The 25913-nt window shown below is 42.6% G+C and overlaps 1 long non-coding RNA gene across 1 annotated transcript in view; it reads right to left on the bottom strand.

The window, feature by feature from the left end:
• Window positions 1-5258: 5258 nt before the first annotated feature.
• Window positions 5259-25913, bottom strand: part of LOC146352385 (uncharacterized) — a 52605-nt gene continuing 31950 nt past the window's right edge. The window contains exons 3-4 of the long non-coding RNA XR_014787715.1: window positions 24130-24243; window positions 5259-22466 (exon numbers count right to left, since the gene is read on the bottom strand). This is a non-coding gene — a long non-coding RNA (uncharacterized LOC146352385). The remainder of the gene's footprint in view (window positions 22467-24129; window positions 24244-25913) is intronic.

Genomic DNA, 25913 nt, shown 5'->3' on the forward strand with positions numbered 1-25913 from the left:
TTGCCACATTTAATATATTTGTTATAGGGGTTCTCCTGTGTCAGTTGATTAAATCAATGGAGGAAGCAATCCTATGGCCACTAGACAGCAGCTAGACAGCCATAAGATAGCTTGTTTCCGGGAACTGACCTCAGAGCATGTGCTGGTTCCCGGAGAACTGACCTTCCCCCCTTCCACGCTGCCTGCAAGGCAGCCCCCTTGCTCTGCACTCACAAGAAGAGCATGGAGCATCCAAAACAGGGCATTCCAGGGGGCGTTCTGGGGCAGGGAGGGCGGAAATTCTGATATGACACATCCAATGTGTCATACGGCAGCCTCCTCCCCCGCTATGCCGTCCCATGGCTACACAGCCGAATGTTGCTGTCTAGCCAAAAATGAGGGCAGGAGGAGCGCGGAGGGAACAATCTCCTCCATGCTTCTCCTGCCCTGCATTGGATAGGCGGTCGCCTCTGATTTCGGAGGCGGATGCCTATCTGCATAAGATTACACCCTTAATACATCTTTAGTAATAGATCTATACAAATAAGACGTGCAACAAAATATTGCAGTGTGGAATGCTCCACACAGGAACCTCTATTCTATTCCTCCTCCAATTCCCCAGCTTTTCTGGTGCTCCACAACAGGAACCCTCTCCCCCAACAGTCATCCAGTATTCCATGTTCAGACTTCTTTGGAGTTCTCCCCCCCCCGCCTTAGTTTTTTTTCCCTAAAGATTTTTGTACTTCTGCAAATCTTGGGGTTCCCTTGAGGGTTCTGATACTTTCCTCTTGTGTGTGGGCACTACACAAAGATATGCACTGGGATAATCAGTTCACTATTATTATATATGTTGTTGATTCACATGTGGGAAGCATCTGTTCTCACAACAGAGAAGCTGTGGAGGGGTGCCTGGAATTATTTGGCAGAGGCTGCCCTGTGCTTGTGTTTATTAGAAGTTCTTCAGACTGGGTACAAAGCCAGACCAAATAATAATGAACCCTGGGGTTAGTTATAACACTAGCTTTTGGTTGGGGCAAGGGAGCTACAACCTGCAATAGGGTTCTTTCACAGGGAGATCCACTTGGAATCGTCACTGAATAAGTTTAGATGCCAAGTTAAGGCCTTCCTCTTCCAGCAGGCATTTACTTTCTAATCCAGGTGATCTACTTATTAAGCTGGCTCTTCAAGTTTTTATATTTTTGATATTTTGATTTTTTCCCTTTTATTTATTGTTTTGGTTGTAATTTTATTGCTGTTTTGGTGGGGAGAGTTGTTGTTTTAAATTATTGTAAAACTCCCTGAAGGCATTTGCCAATTAGGATGCATAAAATTTAATACAGCAATCAATAAATTGAAGGGTTTTTCTCAGCCCAATTGGCTGCTCCCCAAAACCGGCAGAAAAATACCTCCCCCCATCACTGGTGGTAAAGAGGTTTGCAAAACTGGGGGCATTTATTGTGCACTTGTGATTACTCACTCACGGTTGTTTGTGTCCTTTACATGATCTCATTATCCTCCAGGGCCTCTCCTGTGCTTTCTGACCATTATTGCGTTTCTTTTCTTAACAGGGAAAGTATGGTATTATTTTCTCAATGGCCTCCATAATGCCATAGAACTCTTGTGTTATTGTGCAATTCCACTATACCGTAGCACCATCTAGTGGCTGCATAATGAAACATATAGAAAGGCAGAGAAAGTAAACCCCCAGAAAAAAAAGCACGTGTAAAGGAACCAGTCTTAATACCACAAAGAATCCAGAAGCAGAAGCCCCGATAAAGGTGCAGGATAAAAGCCTCATGTAAAAATGCCCTTTAACACAGCACTCATCCTCTTTGCCCTCTTTATATCTGCATATCTCTTCTTCTGTACTCCTTTTTCCACCACTCTGTTCCATTCTGCCTTCCACCTGATTTTCTGTTTCCCCCTTCCCCACAACAGTCAATCAGCATTCTGTGCCCACTGAGCATGCTAATTTCTCATTGCGCTGTTTTGTAGGGTTTCCCCACCTCAAGTTGACTCCCCCCACCGCACCGATATGTCATACTTCTGCAAACTTCAAAGTTCCCCCATGTCTGCTGATAACTCCATCTTATGTGTGGCAGGTACCATTTGGGCTACTTGAAGATTGGAAACAGAATATATGAAGATGAATGATGATGATTGTAGATCTATTGCTACTAATTATGACCCAGTTCAAGGACCTTTGCAATAAAGTTAACAATGTATTTCAGGCAACCCTGAATTACATTCTGTTTTACCTTTCAATATTTCCCAACAGTCTAAAAGCACAAACTAGGACAAATAATGTCAAAACAACACCATCCCAAACTTGTGCAAACTGGCATTCTTTTAAAGACTCAACATTCATTTATGCCAAATGCATTTCTAGTGTAAATCGTTTGAGTTGTTAGAAAATAATGATGATTACAAAGTGACAGCCCACAAGCCCCTTTAGTGCTGTCTGTATAAACATTCTTGCCAAGGTCACTTGCATGCGGTTTTGACACAGAATGAATGACAAATCTGTGTTTGATTATTAAAAAGGCAAAAACGAGGATCAATGCTAAATTATTCCGTATCATTCTGTGATTCAAGACTACAAATTAGCCAATGCTCAGGGCAATGAGCTGTTGAAGTTTTAATATGGAAAGCTCTGCCTGTTGCCATTCATTAGAGGTGTCCTGACAACTGCTTACTGTTCACACACCAAAGAGGACCATGCAGAGATGCCCAGCAGGACATGGGTAGTAAGTAATTAATGACATCCTTTTGCAAGGCCTACCTTAGGACAAGCTAGAACTCTTCATGCTTATGACATTTAGTTACAGAAAATGAATTATACATGGTGATGAATGGATCCCTGAAGGTCCAAATCAGGATTAACCTCTGTTTTTAATGTACTGTGTTGAAATGTGGCAAAGGCAAAACTTATTGAAGTATAGTACATATAGTACGTATCATAGTGGCAAGCCAGCAAGGCATAGGGTTATTATACACCCCTTCTAGTAGTAACAGTATATTAATATTACCTCATACACAAATTTCCTGCTAACATTTGTTTGTTTTCAAACAAGAACATCTCTTCTCTAAAGTAGGTGGAAAAGAGTCCTGATCCTGGGACATGATTTGAAGGTATGGGCCAAACTAGACAACACGCCATTCATGCAATTTCATATTGTATGAACAACAAGTCAGGACTGAAGTGCAAATTAGGAAACCGGAATGAGGAGCATGCCAGGAGTCAGGACTGAAGAGCAAGTCATGACCAAAGGACAAAGCAGAAGCAGTAGAGAGTCCTCATTAAGGGCAAGTGGGACATTGTCTTTTCTCCAGCCAGCCAGAGCTCAGGGTCTCCCTGCTATCAACCTTTTCTCTCTCCCCGCACCCTTATTTCACCATGGACAAGCAGTCACTCCTCGTTCACTCGCTTGCCCTGGCTTCAAGGTCCCTTCTATTATCCTGTAGCTCCTATACCATGTAGCCTCCAAGAGGGGTAGGGGGACAACTTTGTGTTCTAATGCAAAAATTCCCTTCAGACTATTTCCCCCATTTTCACTGGAATTAGTTAAATAACAAATCAAGACATAGCAGTTTATCGCTTAATGGGGTGTTGGTGAATGATGCCCCCAACCAGTCCTGTTGCTGCATTTATCAAACTTCAGTATCTGTGTAGCTAACTCCTCGATCAAGTAAGAGGGTTGGAAGCAATCGTCCTTTGGGGAGAAAAAGGAAGCATCAGCCAGGTGACTTGGGAAAATGTAGAGAAAATGGAAGGGGAGGACAGACTGGAAATGAAGCAGCTGGGATGGGGAAACTGAAATGGAATGCCAGGTCACCCATTTCTGACTATAATCAGATAAATTAACAAATGGCTATAACCTTTTTTGCTTTCTTTTTTTTAAATAATTCTTTATTTAGTTTTGACAATATACATAAAACACAATGAACAATAATCAACAAAATCCATCATATAAAATAAGACTAATAAGCAGGAAAAAAAAAGAGGGAAAAGAAAAGGAGAAAAAAGAGGAAAAACATTTCCACAATAATTCAAACAACATATGGAATCTTATCACAATATATACTCATGAAAAATAAGCAGGAGTCTTAGGGGGATATTACAAATAATTTAAAAATATCAACCTTATATTTAAAGGAGGTTTATGCCTTACATAAACCAAATATTACTAAAAGCTTTGGGGATTTCTCCCCCTTCACTAGACCACAATGTAAGGGTGAAATATAAATCCTCCTAAATCAGGGGTGCGCAACTTCATGAGGTACAGGGGCCATTTACATGTGCACACACCAGACCTCTTGACTCCCTGCGGGCCTGCTCCCCACCCCCACTCCCTGCAGTATCAAAAAAATAAAAATAAAAACTAATTTTAAAATGGTATCCAGAGTGGTTACGGAGCACCAAAATGGTTAAAATGAACTTGTTCTCAAGCTAATTTTGACACTTTGGGGTGTGCTATAGTAGCTGCAGAGCATTAAAAGGGTCAAAAAGTTTTCAAAATGGTCACTCCGGATGCCATTTTGTTTTGTTTTAAATGTATGATTTTGCATGGTGGTGAGGGCCACATGCAGCCTGTGGGCCACACTTTTCCCATCCTGTTCTAAATATATGAAACAAATCTAACAAATTCATTGCCACATAAGCTCTCAGAAGCTTCTGACGAAAGGGACTCTGGCACACAATAACGTATTGTTGTTCAGTCGTTCAGTCGTGTCCGACTCTTCGTGACCCCATGGACCATAGCACGCCAGGCCTTCCTGTCCTGCGCTCTCTCCCAAAGCATGCTCAAGTCCATATTCATTGCATCAGTGATGCTATCTAGCCATCTCATCCTCTGCCGTCCCCTTCTCCTTTTGCCTTCAGTCTTTCCCAGCATCAGGGTCTTTTCCAGAGAGTTTTCTCTTCGCATTAGGGGGCCAAAATATTTGAGCTTCAGCTTCAAGATCTGTCCTTCCAATGAGCAGTCAGGGTTGATTTCCTTTAGGACTGACTGATTTGACCTCCTTGCAGTCTAGGGGACTCGTAAGAGTCTTCTCCAGCACCACAGTTCGAAAGCATCCATTCTTCGGCACTCAGCCTTCCTTATAGTCCAGCTCTCACAGCCATACATTACTACTGGGAAAACCATAGCTTTGATTAGACGGACCTTTGTCGGCAAGGTGATGTCTCTGCTTCTTACTATGCTGCCTAGGTCTGCCATAGCTTTCCTCCCAAGGAGCAAGCGTCTTTTAATTTCATGGCTACAGTCACCGTCTGCGGTGATCTTGGAGCCCAAGAAAATAAAATCTGTCACTGCTTCCATTTCTTCCCCTTCCATATGCCAGGAAGTGATGGGGCTAGATGCCATGATCTTCGTTTTTCTAATGTTGATTTTCAAACCTGCTTTTGCACTCTCCTCTTTCACCCTCAACAAGAGGCTCTTTAGATCCTCTTCGCTTTCTGCCATTAGGGTGGTATCATCTGCATATCTGAGGTTGTTGATAATTCTCCCAGCAATCTAAATTGCGACCTGTGATTCATCCAACCCGGCGTTTCTCATGATGTACTCTGCATGTAAGTTAAATAAGCAGGGCGACAATATACGTTCCATGGGGTTTTCTTGGCAAGGATACTGGAGTGCTTTGCCATGTTCTTCTCCAGTGGACCACATTTTGTGAGAACTCTCTGCCATGACCTGTCTGTCTTGGGTGGCCCTGCACGGCATAGCTTATGGCTTCACTGAGTTACGCAAGCCCCTTCGCCACAACAAGGCAGTGATCCATGAAGGGGCACAATAAGCTAGGCCACAACGAATTTGTTAGTGTTTAAGATACCACAAGACTCATTGGTTTCTCTGCAGAAAACTATGGCTTTCCCTCTACCACTGATCAGTTTTATCAGGATACATCTTACAGCACTTTGAATTCAAATGGAATCTATTGAGTATGCAAAGGGGAAGCCAAGGTTGTTGGCTAAGACTGACAGAAAGTCTTACCATAGGTGGGCCTTCCATGCCCACCTCTAGTGGCCATGGAATTATGGGAAAATGCTGAACGGTGGTCAAGAGGGATTCTAGGATTAATATATAGGATAAGTGTATTCTCCCTATATTATTATATCAGTCTACTCGTCAAGTACAGAACATAACTTTGGAAAACAGGTGCATCTTGTAAACAGTGACACTGTTAAATGAACAAAACAAACTGTAAAACTGGTATTTATATTAAGTGGAGAAATCATTCTGGTAATGTTTGCACTTGCTAACTAACTCTGACCTGTACATGATTGTTTTCACAGCCCCCAAGGCCTCTTAATTATACTATAGATAATTACACCAGAAAGCATTATGGTGCTTGAACATGTCTCCTTAACCGCCTCCATTTTTGAAAGCTGTTGAAAACTGAAGTACGTTAACAAATTAACATCATTTATTAATACCATAATGCTGTTCAGCTGATTTAACACTTAATAATGCAAAGATATCATACATGAATCCCAAGGATGGACAGTTTATTGTTGTTGTTGTTCAGTCATTCAGTCATGTCCGACTCTTCGTGACCCCATGGACCATAGCACGCCAGGCCTTCCTGTCCTGCGCTCTCTCCCGGAGCATGCTCAAGTACATGGACAGTTTATTAGATAGATACATATGACATTAGCTTTACTAGCAAAAGATAAATAAAGCTGATATTTACTCACAACACATATAAAAAGTCTAAATGCCTTAAATGCATGGGATAAATTCACAGTTCAAAATCAACTCCCACTAGAGAGGTGAATAAAGGACAACAAAATGGGACTCAGCAAAGACAAATGTAAAATGTGAGAGGAAATAAAATCCAAATCCCCCAACTTATGTGTATGCATTTCTGGGTATGGGGCAGCAACTTCTGAAAAATATCTAAGGATTATAGAAGATAGCAAACCAAGAGTGTAATCCTAGGCATGTTCAGACAGAAAAAGTCCTACAACTTCCAGTATTCCACAGCTCCATGGCTGGCTGGGGAATGCTGGGAGTTGTAGGACTTTTTTTCTGTCTAAACGTGCATAGGATTGCACCACAAACTTCATTTTGGATGTGTTGTGGCACAAAAAAATGGAGTAATTAACAAAAAATGAGTAATTAATTAGAAATAGGGTAATCTATTAACAGCAACATAGCTTTCAAGACACAGAAATACTATCGATGTGTTTTACAGTAGTTATAAGGCTTTATGCATATCTGGGTACCAAAGCCCAAGATGTTAATAACAGTAGGAGGTCTCAGAGTGAGGAACCTTCTCACTCTAGTCAACTTCTAGGCCACATATTAGAGGCCTGGGGCATGGCTTTGGCACTGCTGTCAGTCACCGACTTCCCTCCCTAAGTTTAGCACTTGTTATCTTGCTATGAACAGGGGTTAGCTGCTGGTTCAAGGGGCTGGGAAGTAATTCTACTCAATTCAGGATTGACCTCAGGAGTCCCAGGGGTTGGCTTTCTCACAGCAGTATTGTTAATTATTATTATTAGTTAAATTGTTCTATATTTCTGTCACAACTTTTAATTGCAGTGCTTGGGCCAGACCCATAGCCAGGTAAGTGGAGGTTGAGCTCTCTGGTCTTCAGTGGGGGACCCCCAAAAAGGATCTTGGGGTGTCACTTCAAAGATCCAGCTCAGCTTGGGGGCTGGCATGCCTGACACACACCCAGGTCACAGGGTGGTGGCATCGACCAGCAGTCATAGTGCCCAATGATTGGATCCTCTATGCCACAGCAAATTCTATGAGCTGTGTAACTTAACAAAAATTGCGGTGGCCATTTGTATTGCTCACACACCCTGCTCTGCGCTGCTGGCACAACCATTTTGTCAGGTACACACACACACACACACACGAGCATTTTCTTCTAGTTTGCTTCAGTTCAGGTTTGTCTGATCTGAGACAGTAACTGCATTGGGCGCAAGAACGGGCACACTGAAACCCAATGAAATCAGTGGGATTCAGTGTGCCTAACTCTCTATATAGACTGAGGACAGTACATTTCAATCAAATGGGTGTGAGGCAAATCATTTTGAATAACAGCTCTATGACCCTATTAATCCTTGCCAACTTAAGAAGCTGAGAGATAAGCAGTGGCTAGAGAAATATATCTGCTAAGGTGGTAATACTTTTGTAGATAGTCCTATGGAGTACAAATGGGAAATATTGAGTTACCTACATAGACGTTTTGCTTATGGCAACATTATTAATAAATGTGTGATACTTGGTGAAAATGTAATGCAGACTATGCAGTGTTGACATATACATGCCACACACATTATCAGACCAATGCAAATGACAGACACACTACAGTATTTAACTCTGGGGCATGGATCCCCTGGATTGTTTTATCTGATTCTGAGATATGATTAGTTAGTTGATGAGGACAGGACAAGTCAACAACATAGGTGAGAGACTACGGCAATAGAAAATGGCTATGAGATTCCTCTGTGTCTTGTATCATACTCAACATAAATGTGTCTTGTATCATACTCAACACTCTGTCACTTAATCCTTGCTCTGGCTGTTGCCACACAGAATGTCACAGCATTGTCATGTACAAAATCCTTGACATTGAATGGAACTGGGCTCATTTTCTTTCCCTGTCATTAACTATCAAAGAATTATAATAAATTTAAAAGCTCTATAATGACTATTCTGCGTTATCAAATGTGACAGCTATCCTCTTATGTCCAAAGAAAACATTTTCTTGTGTGATGATTATACATTCCTATCAAGTGGTTACTAAGACTTCATCTTGTTGGAATTTCCTCCCTCAACCCACCTTAATCAGTCCTCCTTGAGAATATTATCATTGCATATTTATGTTGAGTATGATACAAGACACAGAGGAATCTCATCTTTCAAAGTGATGTCTGTCATCCTCCAGTGCTTTCTTTCTCTTTATTGTATCTTTGCATTGCCTCAGGAACAGGTATCGAACAACAATCACAGACATATGTGGCTATATTAGAAAAATAATACTGTAAATAAATGCATTGCAAGTAGATGCTATATCAAAAGCTTTCTTTCTTCAGAAGCCACACTAACACTATACTTTGACCATTCCCATGCAGGTTCAAATCCTGTTCTCTGTTCCCCAAACAGTAGAAGTATGTCCTTTCCCCCATACCTTCTGTAGTTTCCTAGTTCTCCCAACCCTATAAAATATATTCATTCCCCAAGTACACACACTACTCAAAGCATCAACACTATCAGGAAACAGATGTTTGACAATGGTATGTGTGTATGTGTGCATGAATTGTAAATTACAACCAGTTTATCAGGTCTTCTGAGATATATATGAAGCATAACTCTCGCAGATGTAGTTTTCTTGTCTCTTTAATGACCACTGTGCCACTGGTCTTGTCTTATTTGCATTGTTTATCATATCTCATTAAAGCACAAATATCATTAGGATAAGGAATGTAACTTCTTCTCTGGTTACATATTTATATGTCTGTATTATCTAGTATAATCTATTTACAATATCTAAATATTTTTAAAAAGAAAAGAAACAATTACCTTTATTTATTTATTTTATTTATTTATTACATTTATATCCCACTATTTTTCCTCTTTAAGAAACCCAAGGCGGCATACATAATCCTCCTCCTCTCCATTTTATCCTCACAACAACCCTGTGAGGTAGGTTGGGCTGAGAGTCTGTGACTGGCCCAAAGTCACCCAGTGAGCTTCCATGGCCAAGTGGGGACTAGAACCCGGATCTCCCGGCTCCCAGTCCAACACTCTCGCCACTACACCACACTGGCTCTCACCTTCTTTTCATCCATGTGATTCTGAGAGCCTATACAGATTGCTGTTTTGCCACATACCTGCCTCGGATGTGTGGTAAAAACCTATAAACCAGTAACACTTGGCTGGATCATACAGACAAGCAAGTTGATCCTGGAGCAGTCATATGACTCAGCTATTATCTATAAAGTATTATCTATGACTCAACTATTATTTATGCGTTTCCATTCATAACCTAGAAAACCTGTCAGACCTAGGCTGTGGTCCTGAGTTTGTGCACACAAAAAAGTATTTCCTAGGGCCAATCTACATTAGCATTTTATCCTGGTAGTATAACATCTGGCACACTTGTATGGCACACAATGTATTCCTCAACCTGCTGTCCTGAGACTATTTCTCCCTCAACATTCTGTTTTTTCCAAACTATTTCTATGACAACTTCTCTTCTCCTTCTCCTTCTCCTTCTTGGTGATTGCAGTTTCTGTGCACTAAGAAGTCAGGAGTGTTCCAATCTAGCAGTATTGTACTTTACCAGTGGGAATGGCTTCAAAGCTGTAAAACCTGCTTTGTAACGTTTCCCCCCAATCCTCTCCCACATATCTTTCTCCTCCGTCTGCTTCCTTCCCTGCTCATATCTCTCACAGATTTTGACTCTGTGCCTCCCGCTGGCTGCTTGGACAGACTGCCTGGCCGTAAGAGGGCTGAGGCTGCTGCGTCACTTCTGAGCACTGTGGAGGAGGGCAATGAAAAGGAAAAAAGAAGGAATGGAGAGGAAAAGCAAAGAAGTACAATACTTTTGCCCAGTGAAATTAGAGCCTTCAGAGGGTCGCTTTCTAAAAGAAGAGGTTCCAGGGTTCAGGGTTACTAGGAAGCCAAGCCCTCTGGTCAGAGGTGAGCTCAGGAGGGGAGAAGGGATTTGTGGGTAGGAAATCCATGGGCGTTTTTTAAAGACTGTTTTTCATTGCACACCTACATAGCTGTGCAGCTATGAATAACCACACAACTTATTTTTAAACCCATATTCCTGCACAGATGCAGCGGTGCACATTCAGTTGCCAGACCTTTTAAAAAATAGCAGTATGGTCTTCCACAATCGCAGCACTATACTGTGGGTAGTGGCATGTGCTCACACTATAAACACGAACAATACCACCCATGTGACTTTCAAACTCTTTCTACATCTCCTGCAATGCCTTGGTGTGCAACACTCGATTGCATTATAAACACAGGGGATACTACACTGCATTCATTAAAGTGTGCCCATAGAGCAGCAATTACATTTTCAAAATGCCTCATAAACGTGCTTCATAAACAAAAGGGGCTCCACTGTCAATCCTGCTCTACTGTAATCAATAAAATTTATTTTCATGTAAGGACCAGGGTACCAGGGGCTAGTGCCATGGATTTTTACCTACACATATAGAGAGAAGATGGTAGTAAACGGCATACGTACAGAGCAATCCTATGCTCCAATTACCCCTGGAGGCTGGCAAGGAAGATATGATGCTGCTACGCTGGTGGAACAGTCACCATTTCCAATGCATGCTTAGCCTGGAAGGGGAAGACACACTGCTCCGAATTATTTTTAAAAGTGTAAATCTAGCAGACATGGCCTCGGCATCCCTGGAAACACTGCAACGTGAAGAAAGGCTGAGTGGAAGAAAGGCAGAAAACCATGCAGATGCAACAAGCAAAGAAACTATGTGGTACAGTCTGCACGATGCACACAAGAACAGAGGAGATCACTGGTTCAAACCCAGAAGCTAGAGTTTATTGAAAAGAGGATAGTCAGTACAGTTGCAAAGTCACACAAACCAATGCATATGTGCCCCCAGGAACACTGGGTAAAACATGTTGCATACACAACTCTCAAGCGTCAGATGTCTTACCAAGGAAATGCAGCCCCCGCGCCTGGCTAGGGATCACACAGAAGCATGCTTCCTCCCTTCCCCAATGGCTGGAGAGGAGTGAAGCGGGGTGGCAGGGAGCCAAATGCACACATATTGTTACAGCTGCAGGAGGCAGCACATTAGGGCTGGGGAATGCAGCCCACATGCCACTGGGGAAACCATTTGCTGAATAGCACAGTGGTCTATGAAGAAACTACACACTAAGGCTTCCACTCTGCCTGTCCTGGGCTGGGCAGCAGGGCCTTCAGATGCTACAACTGGTCACAACAGGCGACACACATGGTTGTGCACTGTGCGTTCAGGAGGCCAAAGATGCCCTGCATGGGAGGAAAATTCTTTGTGCCAGGTTTGGAGCTCTTGTAAAGGGCTGCATTGATGGGAGTGTGGCCATGGATTGCGGAAGTCCTCCCCTGTGCCGCCCGCATACTGCCCACAACTTTGTCCTGCAGTTGACCGTTCTACCTGTATATCTGGGATGTTCCGCTGGAGTATCTTTTTTGGCTGCTATATATCTCAAATTCCATCAGAGTAGCAGGGCTTGCACAAAATCCTATTGCCCTTCAGCTGGTGGTTCTTGAGTGCACCCTTACCTTCTCTTCATATATTTCAGTTTTCAGCAAATAGCAGATTGAATTAATGCCCTAATAGTTCATGGAGCAACACAAGAGAGAGAGAAATAATTTCGTGAAGACCTCTGATTGCCTTTGAGTGCTATGGCTTTCCATCTGGCTTATTGTTATAAATGTCACATTCTCTTCGTATATTAATAAATAAAAATCCATACATATTTCTAGCATCCAACAAAATATCACATTATGCAAATTTAAAAGCTTTCCCTGTTCCACAAATGTAGATTTGCTTTTTGGTAGCCAGCTTGGTTTGATGATGTCTTTGTACACGGTAAAATACTGTAAACGCTTCAGCTGTTAAATTTATTTATTATTCCCTCTCAATTTAATTTCTACTTTCTCTTTGAATTATTTTAAATTTAACTTGTAATCATCCACCATAAGTAAAAACGAAATGGAAATGTGTTTATTTGGAAGCTTATGCTTGCATCTTTAGTTAACTTTTTTAAAACACACACACACCTCCATACACTTTAAGTTCTGTTTAATACATTTCTTAAAGGGTTCCCCACCCACTCTCCTTCCTAAGCTGCCTGCCATTCTAAGCTTAAAGGCCCACAATGTCTGCTGCCCTTAGATCACCTTCTCATACTCACTGGTAAACCAGATTGGATTCTGACTTCCTATCTCCTCCTCCTCCTCCTCCTCCTCCTCCTCTTTCAATAACTTTCTTTCATGGCAAAGTTGTAGAAAGAGCAAGGAAGCAGGGAAAGGTTAACTGGATGTGAATAACCCCTCTTCCCCCAGAATTTTCCACTTGAGCAATAGCAAATGGTAAGTCACCCTGGGAATACCATTGAAGGGTGGGATATACTTTTTTTTAGAAATAAATAAATGAATGATACCCATTCTTTTCCTTTGTTTCCCAGCCATGTCTTTTTCATATTAAAGAATCGTGCTTTTTCTACCATTATTTTCCTTCTTGGGCAGGCAATCCTTCCAACACAGTAGCTAGTATTGCAGTGGTAAAGACCTCTGGCACAGTGAAATGAGTAAAAATGCCCTCTGTCTTTTGATGTGGGAATTAATTCAAGATTAACATAAATGGGACATTAAACATGTCATCATCACTGTCATTTCTTGTCCCTCCCCCCTCCCCCTATAAAATATCCACTGTTGACAGTCTTCTGAATTGGGATCACAATGGAGTGGAAAGGGTGGCTAAACCTTTTTCTGCACCTTCTTCCTGCAGTCAGGAATGACTGGTTCTCTGTGAAGGATTGATTCCAGAATGGTCATTGGATCCTCCTGGGTCCCGGACAGGAAAGAGTGTAAGGGCACAATCCTATCTCAATAGTCTCCAGCCTCCGAAATCAGAGGCTGCTGACTATCCTATGCAGGGCAGCTGAAGCATAGAGGGGATCTTCTCCTCTGTGCTCTGGCCGCCCTGCATTTTTGGCTAGATGGCTGATTTCAGCTGTCTACCTGAAACTTTGGGGTAGGGAAGGGAAGGAGGCCACACGGCACATAGGAAGCTGCATAAAGCAGCTTCTGCGGTCTCCTCCCTGCCCCCAGGACTGCTTCCTTTTCCCTGTTTCCAAGCGTGGAGACATAGCAGGTGTGGAGAGAACTGCGCTGGCTATGAGGGGGCAGGGGAGGGGAGAGTGGTTTCTGGAAACCATTGTTGGACACTTGGCTCTGACCTCGGTTCCCAGAAACTGAAAAATCCTATGGCCCTCTAGACAGTGTCTAGCGGCCATAGGATTGCTTCCTAAGAGATCTTTCGGTTCCAGCTCAGCCTTGCTCGAGCAGCAAGGTCCTCCTGTGCTCTAGCATGTTCTTGTGTGCTCTGTCTGTTCTTCAGTCCTGACTTTTAAAAATATATTTATAATAAATTAGACATATACTGTCTTGGAGCCCTTTGCGTGCAGCACCCCTTGCATGGTGGGCTACTTGCTATGCTTTCATCGTATCTGCCACCACTGTATTTATTCCCTGGCCAGGAAGATGCAGAGAAGCCTCCCTGCCTCCAGGATTTTAACTAGAAAGTGGGGGAACAGCCCCCTTTCTACAGGAGATGAATCAACCCATTTCCTCCCTGGCTCCTTAGCAGGGGTGGGCAACTTGTGGCCTTCCAGATGTTTTGGTTTACAGCTCCCATGATCCCTCACCATTGGCTATGCTGGCTAGGGCTGATGGGCACTGTAGGCCAAAATATCTGGAGGGCACAAGTTGTCCAACCCCTGCCTTAAAGCAGGACATGTTGCTTGAAGCCTGTAATATAACCAAAACCTTCTTGGAATGTACAATCTGAGCAGCAAGGGTGTTCTAAGAGTGTAATCCTTGGGGCATGCTGGGAGCTGTAGGACCTTTTTATGTCTAAACATGCATAGGATTGCACCCTTAAAGAAATAAGCCAACATCCAGAATTCCAAATTTTAAGATTTAAAAAAAAAAAAAGAGGTAGGAAGGTATGAGAGACAGGTATAAGGAGAATACAGAGCAAAATAAATATAAAATTATCATTCAGCTAGGCTAAAGCTGAGCAAATTAAAGGTTCTACACTCACCTGCTGGGGATGACCCAGATATTCAAGATGTCTTGGATGAAGACCAAAGCTAGTAAAGAATAACTTAACCTGTGCCTTGGATGGCAGGAGGGTGGATGATGACCGTCAGCTAGACAGAGCTCTGCCAACAAGGTGATCTGGGACAGGGGGTATAGGTACACAGGGCACCTTTGGAGATGAATGCTTATGGGTGATTATCACTTTGCTTAAGCAGTGGGGAGAGGTCCCAAGAGGAGGCCATTTCCTTACTGCCATGTTAGACAGTTGTTTATTATCCAGTCTTTGTCTTGTTGATTCAGGGGTGGTGGGGAATATGTGCCTTGCTTGTTTCTCAATAATGAAGCAGGGAGACGCTGGGCAGAGATGGGATTACAGCTGTGCACAAATGGCCTCTCAAAATTCTCCACCCTATTTATGGACAGAGAAATTGGGAGGGCAATTTCGCCAAACTTCTCCAAGGAGAGGAGAAATTCTTCAACAGTTTCTCATAGGAAGTGGCTCACCACTGGCAGGGGTTGTAGCACCGCCTATTTCTTTTATCCTAAGGGGGAGGGTGTTTTGCTTTGCTTTTTGCAGCCATGGTTTTCATGGAGAAACCCAGGTTTTCTCTGAGTCCATTTGCTGTGAAGTTTTCACTTGCTTGGGGTTCACTGCGGGGGGTTGAGCTTGAATTGAAATGAACAAGGATCAAACTCTGTCTGTGTGCTCACGTGGAGCGTTTCTACACCAGCCTGAAATCCTGCATTTAAAACAGGGCTTTCTGCTTCTGTTTTAAATGCAGGATCAGAATGGACTCCCTTTACACGTGCTTCCTTCCCCCACTCTTTCCCCCTTATCTGAGTCTTCCATATGTTTCATCGCTCTAGCTTCTCTTATTGTGCGTTTTCCTCTTGTCATGAGGGGACTCAAGCAGTAATTTGATAGCTCATTATCTCCAATCTTTAAAAAAAAATGGAATAAAGGTCATTTAGTGTGGGAGAGGCCCTGGAGGTTGATGACATCATCTAAAGGACCTGCAAACTTCCCTGAGTAACCAATGTCAATAGCAGGATAAAAGCTCCATGTGAAGAAGCCTGTGATCACCCTTATGATTACCTTTATGATCAGGCTGTTAGTTTTAGGAGTTAAATCAGAAATCCTGAGATTCTCCAGTGTCCTCAAATTCAAAGACATATTTTTGCAATGTAGCACTTGAGAAGAAGAGCACACAGATGAATATTATCACACAAGAAAAATTCCCAACATTTCAAAAGAATAATATGTTCTTTTCATTTCATTTTCTGTCGGCAAGACTGCTGCGAGGTACACAAAGGACAGGGGAAGCAGGAGAAAGATTGCAGACTGCTGGGGAAAAAAAACCTATGTGAGAAAATGTTGAAATAACACTTCATATCCCAGTAGCCTGTTATTTCAGCAATTTTCACCATCCGAGCTATTACATGCTATGCTGGGAGCATCTATTAACAGCAAGCTGTATTTGTATTAGGAGAAAAATCAATACTATTGAGTACAGCCCAAACTTTAAAACCCTCAAAAATATAGCAGCTGGGTACTGTTTCCAGTTGTTTTCTACCTTAATATTTCAGCTTTCCCCCTTATTATAATTATCTCTTTATATCTTAAATTGATCTCTAGATTACCTGGCTTTATAATGTACAAACTGCATTGTGAAACTCAAAATATTTCTGAGATGTATTTCTATCGGTGTTGATACTTACCATATATATGCATAGTATAAAGGTTCACAGAAGAAACAACTCTGAAACTAGGATTTCTTCATCTGTATACTAGAATCTCTCTTAACTGACACAATAAAACTATACCATTAAAAACTTTATGGCTAGATTGTCATTGGAAGGCTTACCGCACAAGCCTATACATGTCTACTCAGAAGTAAGTCCCACTGAGTTCAATGGGGTTACTTCCAGGTAAGTCTGTAAAGGATTGCAGACTTAGGGAGCAATCCTATGGCTGCTGGTCAGTGGCTAGACGGCCATAGGATATCTGGTTTGCCAGGAAGTGACCTTGGAGCCCACACTCTGAGGTCAGTTCCCGGAAAACCAACCTCCCCCCTTTCTACACTGCCTCACAGGTAGCGTGGAACAGTCCCACACTCCACGCTCCGAAATGGAGCATGGCACGGAGCGGCCAAAACAGGGCATTCTCAGGGGGGTTCTGGGGCGAGGAAGGCAGAAATGACAGTACGACACATCCTATGTGTCGTCCAGCAACCTCCTCTCCTGCTCTGCCTTCCCATGGGTAGACAGCCAAAATCGGCTGTTTAGCAGCAAATGCACGGCAGGACAAGTAAGGAGGGAATGATCCCCTCCATGCTTCTTCTGCCCTGCATTGGATAGGCAGTCGCCTCCAAGGCAGCCGCCTATCCCCATAGGATTACGCCCTCAATGGGCCTGCTTACATGTCACAACAGCCCACTGTGGCTTAATTTACCAGGGGTGGCTGTTTAACCCTCAAACAACACCTGCTGCCTGGGTTCGCATGACACACACAACAAACCATGTTAAGCCAGGTCCAACAAGCACCACGCAAAAATGGCACCCACAGGCACTCAGCACGATGCGACAGCCCGATGGGTAAGTGAAGCCATGGTGGGCTGTTGTGTCATGAAAACCAAGTCATTATGTCAAAGGTAGATCATTCTTGTCAGTGGTGTTATTACTATTTATTTATTTTGTGATATTTATATACCACTAAATGTAACAAAATCCCTAAGCAGTTCACATATTGTTATCTGATATGTACCAAGTGATGTACACATAATTTCAAATATAATTACAAGTTATGGCTCGAGGCTCATAATATAAGAACAGTTCAGACCTTTGGACTAAACATGTGGATAGTCAATGTGTAGAGTAGGAAACTCCCACATTCCATGTGTTGGTCCGAAGGTATCACCAAAGCCTATGCAAATACAACTCTGTGTGATCAGAAACCCTATTCAGGGTTTCTCTTGTATGGCAAGAGCCACCTTATAAACAACTTCTGTATGTTTAGGTTCTGATTTTATTGATGTGGTTTATCTACCTTTGTTTTATATGGTTTTTGATATGCTTTATTTTTACCCAGTATTTTATTGAAGATAGCCAACTTGAACACCATATACAAATCCTTGGATCAATGCACAGAGATCAGGAGCAGAGTTGGACAAATGAACAGATAGGTGGATAGATGGACAGCATATAACTGTACTAAACTTTAAGCCCAGGCTACTACACTGCCCCTAGTTGAAGCCTAGTCCACATAACTGGGATTAGTCCAAATGCAAAATAGTGTCTAACTTGTAAAGATCAAGAGGCCAAATGGAGAAGGTGAAGCAGAACATGCTGGGCTGAGCACGATGGGAGCTGTAGCCCAACACACCTGGAGAACTCCAGGTTGTGGATGGTTGCTCTATAGTTTGCCAGAAAATGTACACAGAAACTGATCTATATCAATTAAGGAATAGTGATGGTTGCGTATTTAGGTCTTACTTAAATCTGGTATACAACTATATTTTTGTCAACAGATTTGCAGAGCTGAAAAGGACAAGTTCTACTACAGACCAGTTTTGAGGTTTAAGTAATTTGCACATTGTTAACTAACCTGAAATGCAATTTGACATTGTATATTTGCCTTCAGCTACGTCCTGTCATAGTATTTTGGCACAGAACATAGTAAGGCAGTGCTAATGGTGACAGGGTTGAAACAGTTTTTCCTGTTTGAAAAATCTTACCATAATAATTGTGGAACCCAGTAATCTGGGATCATTCAACTGAGTAATATTATTTGGTAGCTACATCTCTTACATTTCCCTCCTATAGGGAATATACTCAATTCTAAAAGCTCAATAACAGCTAAGGGTTTGAGCCAATTAAGAAAACTGCAAACATTCCTTTATTACAGAATTTGGCTTTAAAAGCAAAAAACTATACACTTGACAGTTTTATACATCTGATAGTGAGAAGCATCAAGATTCATATCCATTAAGCATTGTATCCATCTTAAACTTCTACAATGCCACTACATCATTTGTTAGCACTAGGTTGGGCACACCGCTACAGTTTTCTTAATATAATTCATTTGCCACAGCCTAACAGGACAGTCCTATACACGAGCTTTTCTAGATGAGGCTTTTATTGTGCACACATCATTCATCACTCATGGTTGTTTACAGGTGCTTTAGACGATGTCGCCACCATCCAGTTTGGCTTTTGTTTTTAAAAGCAATTACATGTGCTTTTTCGAGTGGGGAAAATCCAGGGGGTTTTGCCAAAGTGAAACAAAGCACAAGTCCCCACCAGTGTATTTGTATTATTCCGCTATGCCACCATGCCACCTAGAGGTTATGTAGCAGAAAGTATGGAAAGGCAGGAAAGGAAAAGCTCTTAGTATAAAGATCCAATATTAATTCTGTAATAAAACTGGAAGTAGCAACAGCTACCTAAACAGCCTCGTATCAAAAAGCTCCATGTCTGCTCAGAAGTATGCCCCAGTGAGTTCAATGGGGTTTTCTCCTAGGCAACTTTGTGTAGGATTGCAGCCAAAAGCACTGATTCTGAAGAAGAATTGACCCCAGTCAAAAGCTATGCAATTCGGCTTTGAAAACACAGGATGGTTCAATTTATGGTGTGTATGATTTTGGGTTTCTAATTGCATATTCAATCTCTGATGTGATTCTTTAGATTCTGAGCGGGGAGTTTAGTTGCACCTGCAGCTGAGATGTTTCTGAAGAAGATAAGCCCACAACTGATGTATGGAGCAAACATATGAGGGTGTATGAATACCTCCACAAAAATGCAACAGAAAATACAATATAAAATAAAATAGATTAAAATTACAATGAGGTGTTCAAATCTGTGACTTCAGGTAACATCCTGTTTCTCAAATGAATTTCTGTGAATATACTGAAGAACAATTTAGACCACAGTCATGCTCCCTTCTTAGTCTCCTTTTCATTAGCTTCATACAAAAGACTCTCCAATCCTGTTAGTATCTTCCTTGATGTTTTTATGATTCTTAGAGTGTAGGTATGTTGATTTGATTTCTGAATTACCTATCTGTCAGGGCTGAGCCCTAGGCAGTGGTCTGAGATCAGCTGAGGGAACAGGAAGCTAGGAGTTGTGCCAGGACAGGGGTGGCAACCTCTGATCCAGGGCCAAATTTGCCCCCCCCCGGGGTCCCAATACAACACTTTGGAGTTCCCCAGATGGCCCCACCTCCTTCTTCCCAACCATAAATCATGAGGTGGTTCCCCAGTGTCTCTCCAATTTTTCCCCATTCTAAAAGGTTGAAATGCCTCTCCTGCCGCTTACTTACTGGCAGTAAGAGCTTTAAGCTACAGGATGCTGGGGTGGGGTTGGAGTGTTTTGTTCTGTTTTTGCATTTTGGCCCCACCCATTTTGTCTTTGGTCCCACCCCCTTTGCTTTTGGCCCTGCCCACCAATGGAATGTGGCCCCCAAGAGCATCTCTGAAACTGAATTTGGCCCTTGAGCTAAGGTTCTCCACCCCTGGAGTAAAGGGGAAAGCCAGAAGCCAGGAACAGAGAGCAAGTTAGGATCCAAGGACAAGTCAGGAAGCAGGTCCATAGAACAACCCAAGGTTACAGGAACATATCAAAGCTCAGGAAGACCAGGTTGCTTGGGCAAGGCTCAGCTGGAACAGGAAGCCCTCTTATACCCATTCCTGTCCAAGAGGATCCAACTCCAGCCTGTGTGGGTGGAGTCAACCCAAAGCCTGAAGGTACTTCACTGATGAAGTAGGTAGATGCTGCAACCTGCAGTTCAGTGGCTAGACATATGGGACACTGCACACAGTCTCAGCAGCTCTGACACTACCTGACAGATGTCAGGAATAAGAATTCCATGAAGACTAATACTAAGGAATAGAAATCTGCTATATGGTTGGGTACCTAGCCCAAGAGCGTTTAATATTTTATAGCAAAGTATGTGTTACTGCAGCATCCTAGAAAGGCAATGTTCTGTCTTTATTCTGAAGGCTGAAGTCAGTTATTCAAAATCTGCTAAGAAGAAAGAAAAATCTTCCTTCGACAGTCAAATATCTCCTTAGAGATGCACACAAACATGAAAGGTGGGGAGGAGTTTCCTTGAATAGCATGAACCTTTTAAAAGATGCGCAAACTTTCAAAAATTGTCCCTTTTAGCAAAGTCAAATCTTTGAAGAGTTAACTACCCTTTGCTAGTTTATTTATAAATAGAACCCTAGCAAGATAACACATGAAGTGACATAGCATGTACTTTTTAAACACCTCAAATGTTACCTTTAATTGACATTTCTTTCCTTTGAACATTTGCTTCTAGCTTTTGTTCACAGGAGCCAAGATCATGATTAGGATCTGGATTAAGGCTAGCAAAAAAAAAACCCTATCTGATTGGGTATAATCTAGTGGATGATTAGATCTGATTTCTGGGTGAAGTCTGAAGTGATGGCTTAGTGACATTAAAAAGCTGACAAAATTTTACACATGTATCCACCATAATTGGCGATTACATAGTGGATCTATTGGAGTGGATTCCCACTCCTCTTTCTAGCTCTCTTTTTGGTAAGATGGGGGAGAAACATATCTCTTGTTTTCTTTCCACACTTCCCTTGCCTTGGGGAATGGAGTGGTGGTTGAGGAGATGAGGAAGTCAAGATGTTCATTTTATATTTCCTCAGGATATTCTTTTACATTTAAAGCCTCTTAGGGCACAATCCTAAGCATGTTTAGACAGAAATAAGTCCTACAATACCCAGCATAGCTGGCTGAGGCATGCTGGGAGTTGTAGGGCTTTTTTCTGTCTAAACATGCATAGGATTGTGCCCTTAAAAACTGATCAGGGTAGTCTCACAGTCCCATGCAAGCAATCCTACCCTGTCTCATGTCCAAAAAAAATTTAGCTCATGTATGCAAGAGTAATGTGTGTCCTTTTCGTTTAGCTGAACAGTTTTAAAAAATGGAATCTGATCCTCAGATTTCACCGAATGAATTCTAACACCACGATCCTAGATGAACTTACACTTGGGTGTAAATCCCACTGAACTCAGTTGGGCCTACCTTTGAGTAGACATGTATAGGATTGCACTGTAAACGTCATTTAAACCTAGGTATATTTTCACTTTCATGGCCTTTTTTTTCTTGGTGGAAAAGCAGAAAATAAATCTAAATTATGTAATGCTTACCCCAACCCAGCTTCAATCATGCACAAAAGCTAATTTTTCATGCCATGGCACTAGCCACCTTTTGGGGTGCATTTAGGACTGGGGAATTGTTAGTGGCTTCAAGGTTGGATGCTTCTTGTATTTTTTCCACCTTAGAGGGAACAACCCCTTCATGGATCACTGCCTTGTTGTGGCGAAGGGGCTTGCGTAACTCAGTGAAGCCATAAGCTATGCCGTGCAGGGCCACCCAAGACGGACAGGTCATGGCGGAGAGTTCTGACAAAATGTGGTCCACTGGAGAAGGAAATGGCAACCCACTCCAGTATTCTTGCCAAGAAAACCCCATGGAACGTATCATAAGGCTAAAACAGATGACGCTGGAAGATGAGCCCCTCAGGTCGGAAGGTGTCCAATATACTACTGGGGAAGAGAAGAGGGAATTTCCAAGTAGTGCCAGAAAGAGTGAAGCGGCTGGGCCAAAGCCGAAAGGACACTCAGCTGTAGATGTGTCTGGTGATGAAAAGAAAGTCCGATGCTGTAAAGAACAATATTGTTTAGGAACCTGGAATGTAAGATCAATTAGTCAAGGTAAGCTGGAGGTGGTCAAACATGTAATGGCAAGATTGAACATCGACATCTTGGGAATCAGCAAACTAAAATGGACAAGCATGGGCAAATTTAATTCAGGTGACCATCATATCTACTACTGTGGGTAAGAATCCCTTAGAAGAAATGGAGTAGCACTCATAGTCAACAAAAGGGTGGGAAAAGCAGTACTGGGGTACAATCTCAAAAATGATAGAATTATCTCAGTACGAATCCAAGGCAAACCATTCAACATCACAGTAATTCAAGTCTATGCCCCAACCACTGAGGCCGAAGAAGCTGAGGTTGATCGGTTCTATGAAGACCTACAACACCTTCTAGAACTAACACCAAAAAAAAAGATGTCCTCTTCATCATAGGGGATTGGAATGCTAAAGTAGGAAGTCAAGAAATAACCAGGATAACAGGCAAGCATGGCCTTGGTGTACAAAACGAAGCAGGACAAAGGCTAATAGAGTTTTGCCAAGAGAACACGCTGATCATAGCAAACACGCTTTTGCAACAGCACAAGAGGTGACTCTACACATGGATATCATCAGATGGTCAATATCAAAATCAGAGTGACTATGTACTTTGCAGCCAAAGATGGAGAAGCTCTATACAGTCAGTAAAAACAAGGGGCTCAAATCATGAGCTTCTTGTTGCAAAATTTCAGCTTAAATTGAAGAACGTAGGGAAAACCACTAAACCATTCAGGTATGACCTAAATCATATCCCTGATGAATATACAGTGGAGGTGACAAATACATTTAAGGGATTAGACCTGATAGAGTGCCTGAGGAACTATGGACGGAGGTCCGTAACACTGTTCAGGAGGCAGCAACTCAATCCATCCCAAAGAAAAAGAAATGCAAGAAAGCCAAGTGGCTGACTGATGAGGCTTTAGAAGTAGCTGAGGAAAGAAGGGAAGTGAAAAGCAAGGGAGAAAGGGCAAGATATATCCAGTGGAATGCAGAGTTCCAGAGAATAACAAGGAGGGACAAGAAGGCCTTCTTAAATGAACAATGCAAAGAAATTGAGGAAAACAATAGAATGGGAAAGACTAGAGATCTTTTCAAGAAAATCGGAGATCTCAAGGTAACGTTTTGTGCAAAGACGGGCTTGATAAAGGACAAAGAAGGCAGGGACCTAACAGAAGCAGATGAGATTAAGAAGAGGTGGCAAGAATACACAGAAGAACTATACAGGAAAGATCTCAATGTCCCTGATAGCCATGAAAGTGCGCTCACTGAACTTGAGCCACACATCCTAGAGAGTGAAGTCAAGTGGGCCTTAGGAAGCATTACTAACAACAAAGCTAGCGTAGATGACAGTATTCCAGCGGAGCTATTTAAAATCCTAAAAGATGATGCTGTTAAAGTGCTGCATTCAATATGCCAACACATTTGGAACACTCCACCGTGGCCACAAGAGTGGAAAAGGTCAGTTTTCATTCCAATTTCAAAGAAGGGCAATGCCAAAGAGTGTTCAAACTACTGTACAATTGCGCTCATTTCACATGCCAGCAAGGTCATGCTCAGAATCCTACAAGCTAGGCTTCAGCTAAGGATGTATGAAAGTCACTTACCTTTTCGATGGGGTGATTCACGGAAATCCTAATCCATCCGGCTCCACTCCGTGGAGCTTCCGTGGAGCCACTAGCCGGGGCCGCCTGCAGCCGGACATTCAGCCATTGGGCAGCCTGCAGGGAAAAGAAAACAGCGTACGCAAATGGCGGAGGCTACGGCAGCTGCCATTTGTGTTCCTTTTTCGCCATTTTAGCCTATGTAAATATTTACGTAAGCTATTACGGCGGGGGGGGGGGGAAGGAACGCAAATAGTGCCCACTACGCTATTTGTGTTCTCCTTTTTTTTGCCGTAATAGCTTATGTAAATATTTACGTAGGCTAAAACAGCAAAAAAAAGGGAACGCAAATGGTGGCCGCCGTAGCTGCTGCCATTTACGTACACTTTTTTTTTTTTTTGGCTTGCCGTGATAGGCTACGTAAATATTTACGTAGCCTATCACGGCCTCCACAGGGATGCAAAAGGTGTCCCCACATTAGCCATGATAGGCTACGTAAGTATTTACGTAGCCTATCATGGCTATGATGAAGAAGTCAGCGCAGATGGCAGCAGGTAAGTGCTCCGTTTCACGTGACTTTCGTGGGTTGGGGGGGCAGGGGCCTCGTTCCGCCATGGATTTTGGGGGGCCGAATGCACTGGCATTTGGCCTCACCAAGATCCGTGGTGGAATTCTCTGACAACCCTAGCTTCAGCAGTATGTGAACCGAGAACTACTGGAAGTACAAGCTGGGTTTCGAAGAGGCAGAGATTTGATTTGCAAATCATGGTTTGCTGGATCATGAAGAAAGCAAGAGAATTCCAGAAAAATGTCTATTTCCGCTTCATTGACTACGCTAAAGCCTTTGATTGTGTGGATCACAACAAACTGTGGCAAATACTTAAAGAGATGGGAGTACCAGACCACCCTACCTGTCTCCTGTGAAACCTGTACAAGAGTCAAGAAGCAACAGTAAGAACTGGACATGGAACAACCGATTGGTTCAAAATTGGGAAAGGAGTACGACAAGGCTGTATATTGTCATCCTGCTTATTTAATTTATATGCAGAGTACATCATGAGAAACGCCGGGTTGGATGACTCACAGGTTGGAATTAAGATTGCTGGGAGAATTATCAACAACCTCAGATAAGCAGATGATACCACCCTAATGGCAGAAAGCGAAGAGGATCTAAAGAGCCTCTTGTTGTGGGTGAAAGTGGAGAGTACAAAAGCTGGTTTGAAACTCAACATTAAAAAAATGAAGATCATGGCATCTAGCCCCATCACTTCCTGGCATATAGAAGGGGAAGAAATGGCAACAGTGACAGATTTTACTTTCTTGGGCTCCAAGATCACCGCAGATGGTGACTGTAGCCATGAAATTAAAAGACGCTTGCTCCTTGGGAGGAAAGCTATGGCCAACCTAGACAGCATAGTAAGAAAGCAGAGACATCACCTTGCCGACAAAGGTTCGTATAATCAAAGCTATGGTTTTCCTCGTAGCAACGTATGGCTGTGAGAGCTGGACTATAAGGAAGGCTGAGTGACGAAGAATTGATGCATTCGAACTGTGGTGCTGGAGAAGACTCTTACGAGTCCCCTGGACTGCAAGGAGGTCAGATCAGACAATCCTAAAGAAAATCAACCCTGAGTGCTCATTGAAAGGTGAAGCTGAAGCTCAAATATTTTGGCCACCTAATTCAAAGAGAAAACTCCCTGGAAAAGACCCTGATGCTGCGAAAGATTGAAGGCAAAAGGAGAAGGGGACAGCAGAGGATGAGATGGCTAGATAGCATCACCGATGCA

The sequence above is a fragment of the Heloderma suspectum genome, chromosome 2, assembly GCF_057233095.1.
Source record: "Heloderma suspectum isolate Gila_16-S chromosome 2, 16-S_ref, whole genome shotgun sequence".
Lineage (NCBI taxonomy): Eukaryota > Metazoa > Chordata > Lepidosauria > Squamata > Helodermatidae > Heloderma > Heloderma suspectum.